Source organism: Lathamus discolor, chromosome 1, assembly GCF_037157495.1.
Source record: "Lathamus discolor isolate bLatDis1 chromosome 1, bLatDis1.hap1, whole genome shotgun sequence".
NCBI lineage: Eukaryota > Metazoa > Chordata > Aves > Psittaciformes > Psittacidae > Lathamus > Lathamus discolor.
In genome coordinates this window covers 144,008,902-144,024,339 of record NC_088884.1, presented here as the reverse complement: position 1 = coordinate 144,024,339, position 15,438 = coordinate 144,008,902, and the positions used below count along the sequence as shown (strand labels likewise).

Here is a 15,438-nt window from a genome sequence, read left to right as displayed (position 1 = left end):
AAAACCCAAAAAAAAAAAAAAAAAAAAGAGAAGGATGCTTTCTGCTGCTTAGGACCTCTGTGATATTACAGGCATGCAATCAATTAAGGAAAAATAAATGTCATGGGGACATTAAGTAACTGAATTATTTCTTTTACGGACACTTTTAAGAGTGATGTCATCTAAGTGTTCTCACTAATGCAAAGCAAGATCTGGCTTCATACAGCACATGAGAGAGAACCTAGAGTGCTTTCAAAGAGAAAAATTCATTATGTGTCCAATGGAACAACTTTGCTTGTTCTGTGAAAGCTGAAACAATTCTAGGACTAAAGGCAAGGATTGATGCTCTCTCTTAGTGGATCTGAAACTACCAGTATTATCCTTATTACTTATAATTGGAAATTTAAAATAATGGATCATGGATTCTTTTTCAGTCAGGTGGTATTTTATTTTGACAAACTGTATGTCAGGTATTGTGAAACAAGTTTTTTCTAAAGGTCTTGATTATTCAGTAAGACACTTTTTTTCTCCATAATTTTACATTATGCCTATATAACATTCCTTTCCCTGCCCAATAACTTAATAAATCTTTCTTGAATCTTGACTTTTAATGAAACTGGCTTCTTTAATTTTTCAGACTTTATATCAACTGCCTACATACTAAAGAGACATTTTTGTTATAAGACAGATTTTTTTGTGTCTGTAGTTCTTTAGACATGAAGCAAATAAGACAATGTTAGGCAGGGGGAGTTTCTAAATCATGTCTAAAACATGGTTTGTTTATCTCTTCTTGACATCTTTTCCAGTCCCTGTATTTGTTAATGCTGTGGGTTGATTTCTTCCATTGTTCTTTCTTTTTTGTAGGACTCTTACTCATGGGCATTGGAGGGAGGGGGGGTGTGTATGCATTTATGTTTGAAAACTGTGTTTGAAGATTCCTCTGATTGGGAAAACAATGTAAGGTTTGGTGTTCCTAGTTCTCTACATGTGGTGCAATTGTAGCTTCTACTAATTTTCTTTGGATGATTTTATGATACAAATATTTATCTAAATAATTTGGAGACATCTTCACATTGTATTTATGTGCAAGGTTAATTCCACATTGTTTGAATTATATTTTTTTCTTCTTGAAGTGAAAATGCTTTAAGCTAGAGAGAGGAAAACAGTTCAATTATTTTGTACTCTGGCCCTAACTATCTAGGTTCTTAATTGCCAGAGAGAACTAAAGTAATAAAACTAGTGATCCTTAAATACACTGCTATAAATACTGACACAGTATTTATTTGTTTTATCATGAACAATTATTCAATTAAAAGCAGTTTCATTTTTTTCAAGGCATTCTTCATAATTTTCTTGTTGATAACCTAATATTTCAAAGGAGTACTATAGAGTTTGGAGTTACATTTACTTAAGTAAAATATATCTGTAAATACAAGATCTGGAAAAGAATGTGTTTTTAAAATGCAACCTAAGCTATCTGATTTTAGTCAAACCCTTTTCTTCTAAACACAGAAACAATTCTCTCTTTACACTTTGAGGTTTAGGCCAAATGGCATGACGTGTTATAATTTATTTTAAGGTTAGGGAAACACGGCTCAGGAATTCCATTGGTGCAGTCTTCATTCAACATTAGGTTTGGGAACGTGTTTGTATTGAATAATGATCAGTTACCCAGGGAATTGTCACTAGGCAAAATTTATGAGCATATTAGCTGAACCAGCAGGATAAATAGATAAAATGTGATATATTAACTGGAACATATTATATCCACAAATAAGTTAAATTTCTTCCACCCACTGGTTGTTGTTACAAACAGAAATAACCTACAAGGTCTGTTTTCTATCATACAATAGATAGGCTGCAGGGCAGAACTTTTCCTGTATAAAAGTATATTTGTGATGTGCAGCTTGCTGGGGTGATAAAAAGTAATTAATAACTGTTCCACAAATAACATCATGGTGTGTGTGATACAAAGTGTTTTGTGATTTTGTTTGTTTAGTTTATTTTAGGAGATTTCTTTTTTTATTAGTATTTTCTTCTGCAACAATGGCTTCCTCTATGGAAGCCATTCCACTTTGCTTTTATGCAAAGCACTTAAGGCAGAACCTGTAATGGATTTCACATCTTAATATATAATAACATACTGAATAAATATTTCACTTCTAATGACAATTAGACAATGGTAATTGAAAATAAATTTATCTGTGATTACACTTTCTCAACATTTTTTGAAAAAGTTGACTCTTTTAAATATATAAATATATTGTCAGGTAAGATGTTAATGATATATTGATGCATTCTGAACTGCACAATTTAAATTGCAATTGTAAAGACAGCTCTGATAATGACTGAGATGCAGCAAAAAAGTTTCTTTTGGAAAAGAATCATAAGCAGTATGCTAGACAACCCTGTTCTGTCATTAAAGACATAGTGTGGCTGAGTTGCCGACTGGGCTTAAACCATGACAATGGCTTATTACTACTTTTCATGGTTAACAATTTTCAATATGGAATGATCAAAATAATAGGCATTATTTTTTATCTATCAATGATACAGATTTATTAAATGCCTTGCATTAATTTCATTACTGTTATTTAGTTGATGGTGACTGCATAACTTTCACATCTGTGCGATAGTGGGTAATGTAATGTAAAATTTGAGATGCCTTTTTACATAGTGAATCATAAGCCAAAAAAGTTTCTTTATGATTCAGATTTTTTCCCTCAGGTTGGATTTTTAATATAATACTTTCTTCACGTAATAGTTGTAGCCCCAAAGAGAATATTTAAATGATGTGTCTGAGTATAGTGTTACCATTTTAATGTATCATTTTAAAATTGAAGTAGCTACAAGCTACTGTAAAAGTCCTTTTTTTTTATAGTAGCTTGCTAAATAACTGCAAATATGAGTATCCTCAAGTTTTGTGAAACCTATGAAATTTATCTGAACTTAAAATTTGCTACTATCAAGCACTAATTGTATATTAAATGCAAAGTGGAAATCCAATGAGAAATGGAAAGGGAGTCAACATGCTGTATGGAGCAGATTCATAAATATTAATTTTTGTAGTTCTCCTGTAATTGTGTCATATAACCTGTTATAATATTTCTGCTTTCATAGTTTTATAGAATCATAGAATCACAGAATGGTTTGGGTTGGAAAGGACCTTAAGATCATCTAGTTCCAACCCCCCTGCCATGGGCAGTGGAACATTTCACTAGACCATCAAGAAGGTGCCCAACTCTGATTCATTAGTCAGAGAATCAGATGAACAACACTTCTCAGGTTACCAATTTTTGCACACACCCCCCCCCCCCCCCCCTTCTATTAGTGGCTCCTATTGGTGTCACTCTGGTGTCTTGTTCTTCCCATGTACAGTAAGAGGATTCTGCATATTTAATTCACAGCCACAGATTTGGTGGCTTAAGAGCGTACCTCCTCCACACAGTGAAGATCCCACACTGAAACCAGAGCTGTCTTCAGAGACTGGCAGATCTCAGAGGGCAGTGAAACACACTGCAATATTTTCCCAGATCCCAGAAAGAGCAGTAACAACAGGGTCCAGGTGCCCTACTGCTGGTCTCAGCTACATCATGTACTTCAGCACTTCACACTACTCCAAGATGCCCAACCCAACTGGTCATGTTGCTTGGTTTCCCCTTTCTCCTTCCCAGCAGCTTAAGAAAAGACAGCTAGCTATGTAGAGGCAGTCAGGAAAAGAAGCTGGCGAGCAATATTCTAACTTAGTTTCTCTGATGCAGTAGTTATACCTTTGGCTCAGTCAAAAATGACTTTTACATATGAATTGTGCTTACTCAGAGCAAACTGAGATAGTATTCTGCAACAGAAATGCCAAAGAGAAACTAGACATACAGAGTTCTGAGCATGAGTGATTATGAGTGATTCCTTTTTTCCTTTATGTTTTTTTAACACAACAAAACCCTACTTAGATATTGAGTGCTAGTGCAGTAAAGATATTTTGTTCAGCTTTGAGGAATTATTTTCTTTCCTTTGTATATGAAGAGTGCTTGCTTGATTAACTAAATACATCCAAAATAGTTTGGGGCCTCACTGTACACTTGGAACCTGCCATATTTAATAAGGTGGTTACAGCTTTTAAATTTTTTAGCATAAAACTTATACATAAACCTGATAACACCTAGGCTCAGGAAAGAATCAGAGAAAAGTTGAATTTTGGGGTGTTTTGATGTGTTTTTTTTTTTTTTTTTCCCAGCTGCTTTCTTACAAGAATAAAAGCTTTTCTTCATGCAAATAAAACTACAGTTCAGAACAGTGTTATGATAATACCAAGCACAATTTGCCTTAAAGAATAAAGTATTTCTATTTAAACCAGGTTAAACTGAATACGCAAAACTGCGCGGAGAAGGAAAGGTAGTGTTCCTTATGGGATACAATGTGAATCATTCTGACTCACATTTCAGAAAGCACTGTGAGAACAGAGAAATGTACAAGAGGCATCATGTTTCCATGAGACGCCTTTTAAAGTCTATGAAGTTTCAAGTCTGATATATGCTATCTTTATATCAGGTTGGTAATTAGAGAGTGATGTAAACAACTACAAAGATGTAACATGCCTGGGCAAAGGCCCATTAACACTGTGTATGTTGCGATGTTCTCTGGATGTAGCAGATGAATTTAAAAGCTTAGCAGTAAAATAATTAAACTAATGGCTAAACATGCCAGCTTCAAGGATCTGAATTATGAAGAAGAGATAGGGTTTAATAGCCCCATGAGGAATGTAAGAAAGTTGCTAAATCATACAAGATATTTTAGCAGTTGGCGCACGGCTTGCCCAAAGGCAGAGGTTATTGCTGTGTGGTAGGCCTGGTGCAAGATAAAAGAACACAAAAACATGCTATCTGGAAGCAGAGTGAAAAGAAGGCAGTCAGCTAAAAAGTTAAAACCAGGACTTGCTTCAGCTAGACATTTTATAACTAGGATCCATGTAAGCTTTCCCAGAACAGGAAAGAATTTTATCTCCTGTACTGAGATGTATAGAAACTTGATATCTTTTTAAAACGTTATGTTTTACCTCTGTTAACATTTTTTTCCTTATATTTGTGTTTTAGAGTATTGCTTTCACTTATGATAGATATATTTACATATTTCTTGTTTAATATCAGTGCAATGGAGAATAAAGTGTCATCTGTGGCTCAGTGCTGGGCATGCTCACCTGATTCTCCTAACACAGTCTGGTCATAGACAAGAGTGTAAACTGAATATAATTATCAAAAGGGTTGGACCCATCACCTTTCAGACCTCATATTTTCAATGTACAGAGATGCTTCAAATTACAAGAGCTCAGAAATTAAGGATTAAAATTTAGCATGTTGCTCAACAGATTGTCTTCTGATATTAGATGTTTGTTTGAAAAAGAAAATCAGAATTCAGGAGAATTTGTTTATATGCTTTGACAAACTGAAGTTTTCATACAATGCTGAACCAGGCTAGGTCATAACATTTTGTGAAGCAATTCACTCATTCGGCAACAAATGTTTCTAAGCTTAACGTAACCATAAATCATATTTTAACTTTCAGTAGAGAAATAAAAAAAATAACACAGCAATTGGCATAGTTATACACAATGGGTCTATATTTCAGTGTATGCAAACCTGTCGTCTTAAGGGCATGGCAAGGTCCATTTAGCATTTACTTTTAAATTACAAATTACTACTTGATAATTTTTTTTTTTTTCCTTAAACAACTGTTTTGTTGTAAAGTATCCGGCATTTTTTTGAAATTAATTTTCCACCATAATAATGCAGAACTAGTCCCCATACTAATTGAGAGAAGCATGGAATTTCTGCTTCTGAAAGGTTGTTTTTAGATCTTAATGCTAATTTCACCAGGAGTTCTGTATGTAAATTGTTTCCTAGTCTCCTAGAGATCTAGACTAATGTTAGTATAGGAACACTGGCTGTATAAAATACTCTTTTATAGCTGTCCCTACATTTTATAAAGCAGTTTTCTGTTTATAACTGTGTTTTCTACAGCATTCTATTTTTTTATACTATTTTTTTCCTTTATACTTAAGCTTCAGATGATCTAAACAGTTCTTGTTGCACTGATTATCACTTTCAGATGCAAAATTAAATTCCTTACACTGAAACCATAATTTGAGCTTAGGTGAAAATGTGAACACTTTTGTATTTCTCTCATGAATCATAGAATAAACACAGTTATAGGCTGGCTTTTGATTGCACTGACATGACTACAATTCATGACACATCGCAAAAAAAAACATCTTTTGGTGTGAAGTAAAGATAGATATGGGGAAAAGAGGTCTTGTTCATGGTAAGGAGTACCTTGACTTTCTTTCAGTTCCTATGTCCTATGTCCTATCATCTAGAAAACTTAGCCTTTTCTTTTGATGTATTATTTGCTGAGATAACTCATTGACAGGTGCCTCCAAGAATGGAATTTAGTGACAGAAAGCTGAACATGCTCTGGTTCAATGGAAGCACTAACTAGAGTGCTGTTCGTTTTTTGTCTTATTCAGACAACTTCATCACCCTTTTCTGAAAGTTTTCTGTATGTTTTTCAAAACCTTATGCTTTCTACCCTAGACGTTTCTTGCCTCTTTAAATGCAATTTCTGTGCAAGTACAATAGTTGCTGGTTGTCTTACTTGAAGGGTCTCTTTCATATGTGCCCTTTTTTTTTATGCAAATGATCAGGAAAGCAGCAAAAAATATTTTTAACTATAGTTAAACACACTTTTAGTTCCAGTAGAATTATATTGCTGAGGTTAGGCATCCTATGCAGCCTTGGAACAGGCCAGGAATGTTAAAGGAATATTACAGGCTAAAACCTGTATTTAACATGCAAATGTTACTTTCTCCAGGAAGGCCTGTTGAACCTATAGTCAATAGTATTCTCAGTGCAGTTGTTTCAGCTGTGCTCATTTCCTTTTTTCCTTTGACTGCCTAGTAGTAGTAGAGACACTGGTCAAAAGCAGCCCTTTTACTTCTGAGAACTGATGGATGCGAATTGCACATGTCTTTTGCACCAGCTCACAAAGTGAGAAGATTTTAATTTGCATTGCCTTGTTTTCATTTGTGCAGGCTAAGCACCATTTGTAAGCTTTAAATTTCGCATAACAGTTTAATAGCAAAAAGGTGTATTACATTTAAAAAAAATAGAAAATTACAAAGTTTAAATTCTATATAAATATCAGCTGTAAAAAATGTTAGCTACTTTTTCCCTTATTTTGTGCTTGTAAAAAGCTATTTTTTGCTGTTCTTTTGTATTGTGCATTGCTATCAGGATCAATTTCAGATATAAAATGTAGTATAGTACTCTTTGTATAGAAACTCACTTTTCCAGCAACCGAGGCATGCATGTGATCAGCCTGGGGACAAAGTCGAGCTGCTGAGTCTTTATACTGATCTTGGTTCATTGCCATGTAATTGATGGAGGTACTTGTGTTTCTAGATACTAACTTCAGAAGTTGAATCTTACCTTAAAAAAAAAAAAAAAAAAAGTTTGATTTGTCTTGCCTGACTTTCTCCATTCTAATTTCCTTTTCTCCTCTCATGGTCGGGCACTGCTAGACTACCTTGACCTTATTCATTTTTTGGGTTTTAAACTGTATTGTAATTCTCAGCAAATAAACTGGCTCAGTTTTTCTAATCTTGCCTGCAGAGTCTGGCAGAGATTTTGCATCCTGATCTGTTCTATTTCCTTCCATTGTGCCTATTTATATACGCCAAAAAAAATAATGAATTAACGTTTTTAATCCCTGTCTTCTCAAAAGTCTTTCAAATCCTTCATCTCTTCCTCCTCCCCCATCCCTCTATTTCTCCTCCACTCCTCCCCTCAATTAAATTCAGTTATTCTATCTCAGTTTTATGCAGTCTTGAATCCCCTGGAGTCTACTGCTGGAATATGTTTCTGACATATAGATAATGTACTGGTCTAATACATAATACTCCAATCATCACCCTGTCCAATACTTTAAACTTCCCTGGCATTCATTTATAAAACTAATGAGCAAAATTAATAATGACATTATTAATATCATTAAGAAAAAGATTTGCACCCATATAATAACTGTTTCAAGTGCCAAAGGTAATAAACATGTTTTGATAGACCGTTTCCCTTTATTCAAGTGACTCCTGGAAAAACAGCATAACAGGATAATTTTCATGAAGTTGAGACCCAAGGTCAATCCTGAACATATAAGTGTTTTTATATGCCCAGTTACTGCAGTAAGAACATTTTAACTGAAGAAATTTTTGCACTGATAGATATTAAATACACATTAGCATTTTTTTAATGGCTTGTGCAAATACTTGAACACCTTTGGCTTTCATGTTGCAAATATGAGACCCAAAATATCTGAATTGTGATATTAACTGAAGGAGCTGTATAATCCAACTGACATTCTGTCTGGTTTAGCACAGTTCCTACCCACGGATGAAACCTGCAGCAGTTCAGAAAATAGCTTCCTGTTTTACAGCACAGATAGTGCTTCTGTCATGTGATGCTATCCATTTCACAAAAAAGTATCTTAAATCTGGAGGCTAAAGCTTACAAATGTGTATCAATATAACACACAGGAGAAAGACATGTTAAATGCATCCACCTGTATTGTAGTCAATAATTCATTTATGATGAGCATCACTCCAAGCTGCATCTAATATAGGTCACTTAAAACCTCTCTTGAGATCTACTCCTGAATATTTCAGTGATGATGACTAAGCTATATTTATGCCAAGGGAGTCTTATAACCTGAAATTGTAAACAGAGTTCAGGGTCAGATGCATACAGACTGTATGTGAATTTAGTAGCTACAAATTTAAAAAGTGCCCATGAACTACTGTTAGGTGATATCTTTGTCAAACTGCATCCTGATGGATAATGGATGTCTTCTAAATACTGTGTGCACTTGTAGAAATCTGTTCAGACTAATACATATTGTTTGCTGATGATAATCTATGAATATTTTAGAGACCATTGTGGTCACAGCAACGAGAAAACAATATAGACATATCTATCTGTGTCAACTTCTATAATATTATAGATATGGAAATGTGCAAGTAAGAAAGGAACTCTTGGGAGTAGAGAGAAAACATCTGAAAATAATTTGCGGTTCAAGAAAATCTAAAGTAACGTTTCAAACATGTTAATGGACCAATAATTCAAATGAAATGACAGTTTTCCATTAAAGAGAGATCAATTACTATCTTATAAACCAGTGTATTTGTAAAGATGCATTGACAAATATTCTGCATAAGAAATTAATCAGATGTACAACAGAAGAAATATTTTCTTTCAAACTTCCTATCTTTTTCTATTTTTCTCTTTTTCTTTAGCTGCTTCTGCTTTCCTTTGCATTCTTTGCATTTTTTCTTTGCATTTTTTTTTTTGCATTTTTTCTTTGCATTTATTTGGATTTTTTTTTATTATTTTTTTTTTTGCTTGCATTCTTCAGTACTGGGTAGAGAAGATATAAAGATACGAGGTATGCCCTTCCTTGTATTTTAAATGAAGGCAGGCATATTTCCATATTTCCTGGTTTCTTAATTGAACTTAATTTGCCAATTAGGACACACCTGCACTGGAAACAGATAAAAAGAATTAAGAAAGTAATGTTGGATTGCATTTCTTCACAGACTTTATGCACAGCATCATCTTTAATCCTCCCTCACCATCTTTTGCTAGGTAGAATATAGCCTTAATTAGATAGTTCTGTATCTAGCCATGCTATGTGAGAAGAGTAAAATGAGACAATGAGACACCTTGTAGAATAAGTCATTCCAAAACCGTAAGAAAAAGGAGTGGAGGTGCTCCTTCTTAGGCAAAGAGGCTTGGATAAAATTTACAAGCTATAAGGGAAGTTGTATTGAATACTGCTGGAAGTAGTAGGGAAAAGGAGCTTGCCAAAGCAAGTATCTAACACATTCTGCAATTCACCTATTTATCATTAATCCTCCACTTTATGGAGGCTGAGCTACTTCTAATGGAGTGGTGGTGGCAGGATGGGCTTAGGTTAATGTTTTACCTTCTTATGGACAGTTTGGTTTCCTCTCTTTGCCCCTGAATACTGTACGCCTTTCCAAAGATTGTGCAAAGTGCTTTTCTCTCTGTTGCCTATTTAGGGAGAGATAAGTGTGTGTGGGTGTCACAGTTTAAGCCCGTGGAGTCCCCTAAAACAGTGGGGTATTGATTAGCCTATGGTTTCATGTACTTTTACTTGTACTTCAAAGCTATAATCTGAAGGAGCTAGAACATCCGTCAGAGTCTATGTAAATGGACTGGGTATTTTAGGGACTGTAGTGTTTATTAGTAGAGCCTATATGATTTTGGTTTTGTATTTTCACTTTGCTGCTTCCAAGCAAACATCAGTTGCAATAAAATGAAAAAAGGTGGCCAGAACTGATACTGTTAATATATGAAACTTGAATATGTGTTTAAGTTGCTTTCTTTTGTGACCACTCTGAAATAAAGAGGGAAATAATACTTTGAGGATCTTCTACATGTGACATGAACACCTAAAGTTTTCAATAAGTTTTTCACAACAGCCAAATTACAAATTGCAGTTGACCCAGGGAACAGAATAATTTCCCCACCCTCCATAACTGAAATGGATTTGGAAGGGAAGAAGCTTTCTATTACTTTTTTATACCTTTGTTTTATGTTAATTCTATTAATGGTGTAACCTAATTTGCATGAAGAACAGTTTTCCCTGAATCCATCAGTTGCATGGGAAAATGGATATTATTCATGTGAGTGGAGCCTAAATCACCTGAGACTGAAAAATATTTCTGTGCAACAAATAGTACTTAACATAAGCACTTGAAGTCAATGGGAATTGGGATTACTATGCTCCATTTAGAGTAAGAATAGTGTTTCACAGGACTAGGACCTCATTTCATTTGTATCCTCCAGAAGAAAGAGAATAGTTTGTATATCTTCCTCTTTTATAGTCTGACAGAGCTCAGTTGAGACTTTGAAATTTTTCACTGCTTCATTACGATGGAGGGTGGAGCTAATAAACTTTAAACTCTTCTAACTTAAAAATGTCTTATTCCCTCCAAATTAATGATCTGCTTTTTACTTATTTGTTTAGAATGGGAAGTGAGATTGCCATAATTTCTCAGCATCCATTTGGAACTGTTTCAGATTTGGAGAAATGTTAGGCCATGATTTCTTTCCCCCCTTCCCTTTGATTTAGCCAGATAAATAGTGCACTGAAAAGAGATTTCACAAAAAGAGATAATGTGAGTTTGCTAGGCTTGTTTTTAGGGTTCTGTTTCCTGCTGCCTACTTGAGATGTCTTTGGATAAATAAATAAATTTATATCCAGCTTTAGAATGGAAATTATTCCTGTACCAAAGGGAGTAAGCTTTGACTAAAAAAAACTAATTAGGAAAAAATTGTTTTAAAACAAAAATAATCACTGCTGCACCTCTGCTAACTGGAGTGAAAAGTTTGCCTTTTCATATGTCCTGAAGTATTCCAATTTATGAATATTATTGGAAATATTTTTAGTTTTACATTAGTATTTAAGGACAAATTGTGATCAGATCTGCATTTTATTATAGAAATCAATGGAAATACTAATCAGTAGTATTTCTTATAACATGATACATAGTCCTTGCTCAAGATGAATTATCTCTCTTGATAATATATCATTCAGTAAAGCTGTTTATGGCTGTAAGCCTCTGCATCTGAGTTTCGGTGAAACTGTGATGAGAGCATGTAAACTTTAGTTACCCAATGAATTGCACGGTTGGCTGGCTCACAGGTATGCAGCCTGAGCAAGACAGTTGTTATCCATGACATGCACTTTATTTTTCCGTTGGCTTTGGAGTATTTAGAGGAAAAAGTCAAAGTGCAAAGCAGCAGTTAGGGACTGTGTGAATTTTTAGCACTGTTATACGGAGGAAAGAGAAGGAAAGGTTATAGCCTTCTTGCTCTCTGTTCTCATTCTGTATTGTTCACTCTGCTCCCCCATGTACCTAGTAAATCCATATGCATATAAAGTCACAATATCTTAACCTGACAATTTCTTAAACCTATACTGAAAACTGAAAGGAAAAAAATCTTTTATGTATATATAGGTGTTTCTACATGTTAATATTCTATTTTTCCATTAGCTATGCAGTATTAAAAGTGAGTATGAGCAACTGAATTCTCTTTTTTCGAAGAAAGAGCCATCAATACCAGATTGTATATTTTGTATGCATTCTGCATGTGGCTGTTGAGGTATTTTTGTGTCAGATCACACCAGCTGCAAGTAAAGAATAATATTTTTTATTCAGAACTGTTTGCATGCCGCTCAAAGGCAGTAAATTTTAGTCTGCTTTCTGGCTGTGTGTCTCACTTTTGGCAAATCCAAATATACCATATCTCCAGAACTAAACTTTGCTTTATTGTTGTTTTTTTAAACAAGTGACAATCCATCAAAACTAGGATTTATTCACATAACATGCTATGACAAGACAGTGCTTAGGAAAGCTTTGCTTTGCTTTGTTAATATTGCTCAACTAAAATGGCAAAAATTGATCTTAAAACCTACTTAGACAGTGATAATATTTTTACCTTATTGTTTTAAAAAATAATGCAACCAAACAAAAACAACAAACCTCTTTTTTAATGATAAATCTTGACATGGCTTTTGATTTGAAAGTGATGCTATAACAAACATTTTTGTCAGGGGAATGAATACATCTCAATATGAAGATTGAGGATTCTTCATGTTTGCTTATTTTAAATCTTTCTAGAAAATGTGTGAAGACCTCTAGTAAGAATAGATTTTCTGCCAGGACAATAGCTATGATAAAGTGTCATGGATTACCTTTTTTTTTTCCTTTTTTCTTAAGAATTACAGTATATATAGTATAAGAAGCATCTCAGTAAATTCTCTGCAAAAGTAATCCTAAAATAAAGGCTGAAGCTAATTAAATTAAGTGAGATACTTGCCTGTTTACAATAATGTAAAATTACACTGCAATAATCACAAAATGTTTTTCTTTTCCAAACTCTTCTGAGCACTAACTATAAACAAACGTATTTCACCAAGACTTCTGCAAGATTTCCAAATCACATGTTGTTTTGAGGTTTGGAATAAAAGTAAACTGAAAATCTCTGTGAAGGAAAAGCATTATGACTTTCTTTCATGTATCAAAGGATTTTGTTTAAATGTTTTTCCCTTTTGTAACAATTTTATTTTAAAAGGGTAACTGTTGTGATGTATGAAAAGGGTTGTAGAGCAATGAACATTTTTAACAACAAACACTGAAAGAGGAACCAAATGGCTTTATTGTTTCTCCTCAGAAAGAAATATAAGCATATTCAAACCTGTGAAATTTCTCATTTATACTTTGCAAAATTAATTCCATGTGAATTGATCTAACAATTCTAATGAATTCTAATAAGTATTTACTGCTGCTTCTCCTATGTAAAATTTTCTGATCATTAACTTCTGTTTCTTACAGTTTGTTGCTAATATTCCTGTTCTGTACGTCATCATACAGCAATATGATATGGATCTCAGAAATGAACCTGGGTTTAGAGAAAGGTCCTGGCCTGACCCACTCACGAACTGACACAGTAGCAGAGATCAGTTGGAACCAGCTATGATTATGTGCAGTATTACAGGCTGTGGAACATCCAACATGCAGCACAGTACTTCACACATTTTAAGTCAGAATTGTGTAAAAAAGTACTTGCTTGAAGATGTTGAATCACTAAGGGAATGATTTTTAAAAGTTGTTCTATGTATATGAAGCTTGCTGGACTATGTCCATTAATGGTCATTGGTATTAATAGATTGCTTATTGAGACTGGTTAATGCCAGCCAGTAGAACAGAATGGAGATGCTTCTGTGAACTTCAGTAGACTTTGAATTAGGCCCTTTTATCACCAAGTCATTTCAGAAATAAAAACAAACAAGAAAGTATATTTCTGTGAATCATGGAATTTATCATTATCCTCATTAACAAAACCAGATCTGAGGACAGCAACTTGGAAGTGGTATTTGCTATGTTCACTACAGTAAACCCCCACAGTTCCTAGTGAAGTCAAGGAAGATAATGTCAGAGTAAATTAGCCTAAGGATTTATAAGTCTTAGCTGACATTGATATAACTGGTGACTTGCTGCCATTTCTGTAAAACAAAACAATAAAAATGACCAGTTAACAAGGATTACAACTATGCTTCAGTGTTTAAGCCATCTTTGAGAAATGCTGTTCTTAAAACGTATGGTAAAAATAGGAAGAAATCATGCATTTTATTTGTAGTGTTTGGGTAAACTGCAGTTCACCAGGATTAATATCTTCATAGTTAATCTGCATAGTCATTATTACATTGATTTCTTTCTGAGCATTATTGTTTCAGAGAGAAAGGTTAGTGATTTTCCCTAGGACACCTGGATCTCAGTTGTTGTTTCAATGAATACTTGATGTAAAATTTATTAAAAAATATATATCTTAGATCTTTATGTTCCCAGGAAAGAGTCCAAATAGGTTTTACAGGAAGGGCATGGGTTAATTCCCCTGTTTTCCCTAGTGATTTTATGTTGCCTGGTAAGCAGAGAGATTATGTCTCAGACTTTGTAACAGTGAGAGCACTCTTCAAGTTTAGCAGTGTGGGTCTGTGTCTCCTTGGACAGGGAAGGACTGCAGCTATCCATGGCCTGAATTGTATTCATAGCAATATAATAAACAGGTAAAAAGGACGGTGCTTGTCTGACACTTCATTCTCAATCACAAGTCCTAAAAGGCAGAACACAGGATAAATTTAGAGACTTTCATGCCCAAAATTATCTGTGTTGTTCAGGCTGTGGCTAGAGATAGTCATTGAAGCTGCTACAAAACCCTATCAATAGCAATTTTTGTCACAAATTACTCTTAATACCAAGTTGCATTTTAAAACATTAGGTTTACTGTACAGGTGATCAGCAAATCCACTTCATCGTCTTTGGTCTTAGTTTTGCTCTCTCTTGAATGAGTTTAAAGTATCTCAGGTATCAAATTACCCAAGCATACAGATGAATCTGTGTAATCTTCCTTTTTAATTTTATTGGATTGTAACAGTGATAGACACTCTTTGCATACTTGGATTATTTTAAAAGTTTCTTTTCATGGATCGTTTTGTTGACAGGATTTTTTTATTGATATATGTATGGCTTCCTTTTCTGGATTAATAGATGATAAGCAGAAAGTGTATATGATTACTTTGGGAGAACACAATGGATTTAAATACTGTTATTAAATAACATTAGTGGCGTTTACTAGGTTTCCATCCTCAGACCTAGGCCTGATTGAAGCTCTGCTATTTGTTTTAAAGGTGATGTGTTTTCACAAATCTGAGTCAGTGAGTTTTACTTGGCTGAAGAATACTTGGTATTCTTCAATCCGCTCTGCACAGTTCTGCTGCGTGTTTGTGTGTGTTTGACAGGAGGACTTATATGGATTGCATCAGAAGAGT

At 34.3% G+C, this 15,438-nt stretch overlaps 1 protein-coding gene across 1 annotated transcript in view; it reads left to right on the top strand.

The window, feature by feature from the left end:
- Nucleotides 1–15,438, top strand: part of PCDH7 (protocadherin 7) — a 293,178-nt gene that overhangs the window by 189,405 nt on the left and 88,335 nt on the right. The gene's annotated exons all lie outside the window — the stretch shown is intronic.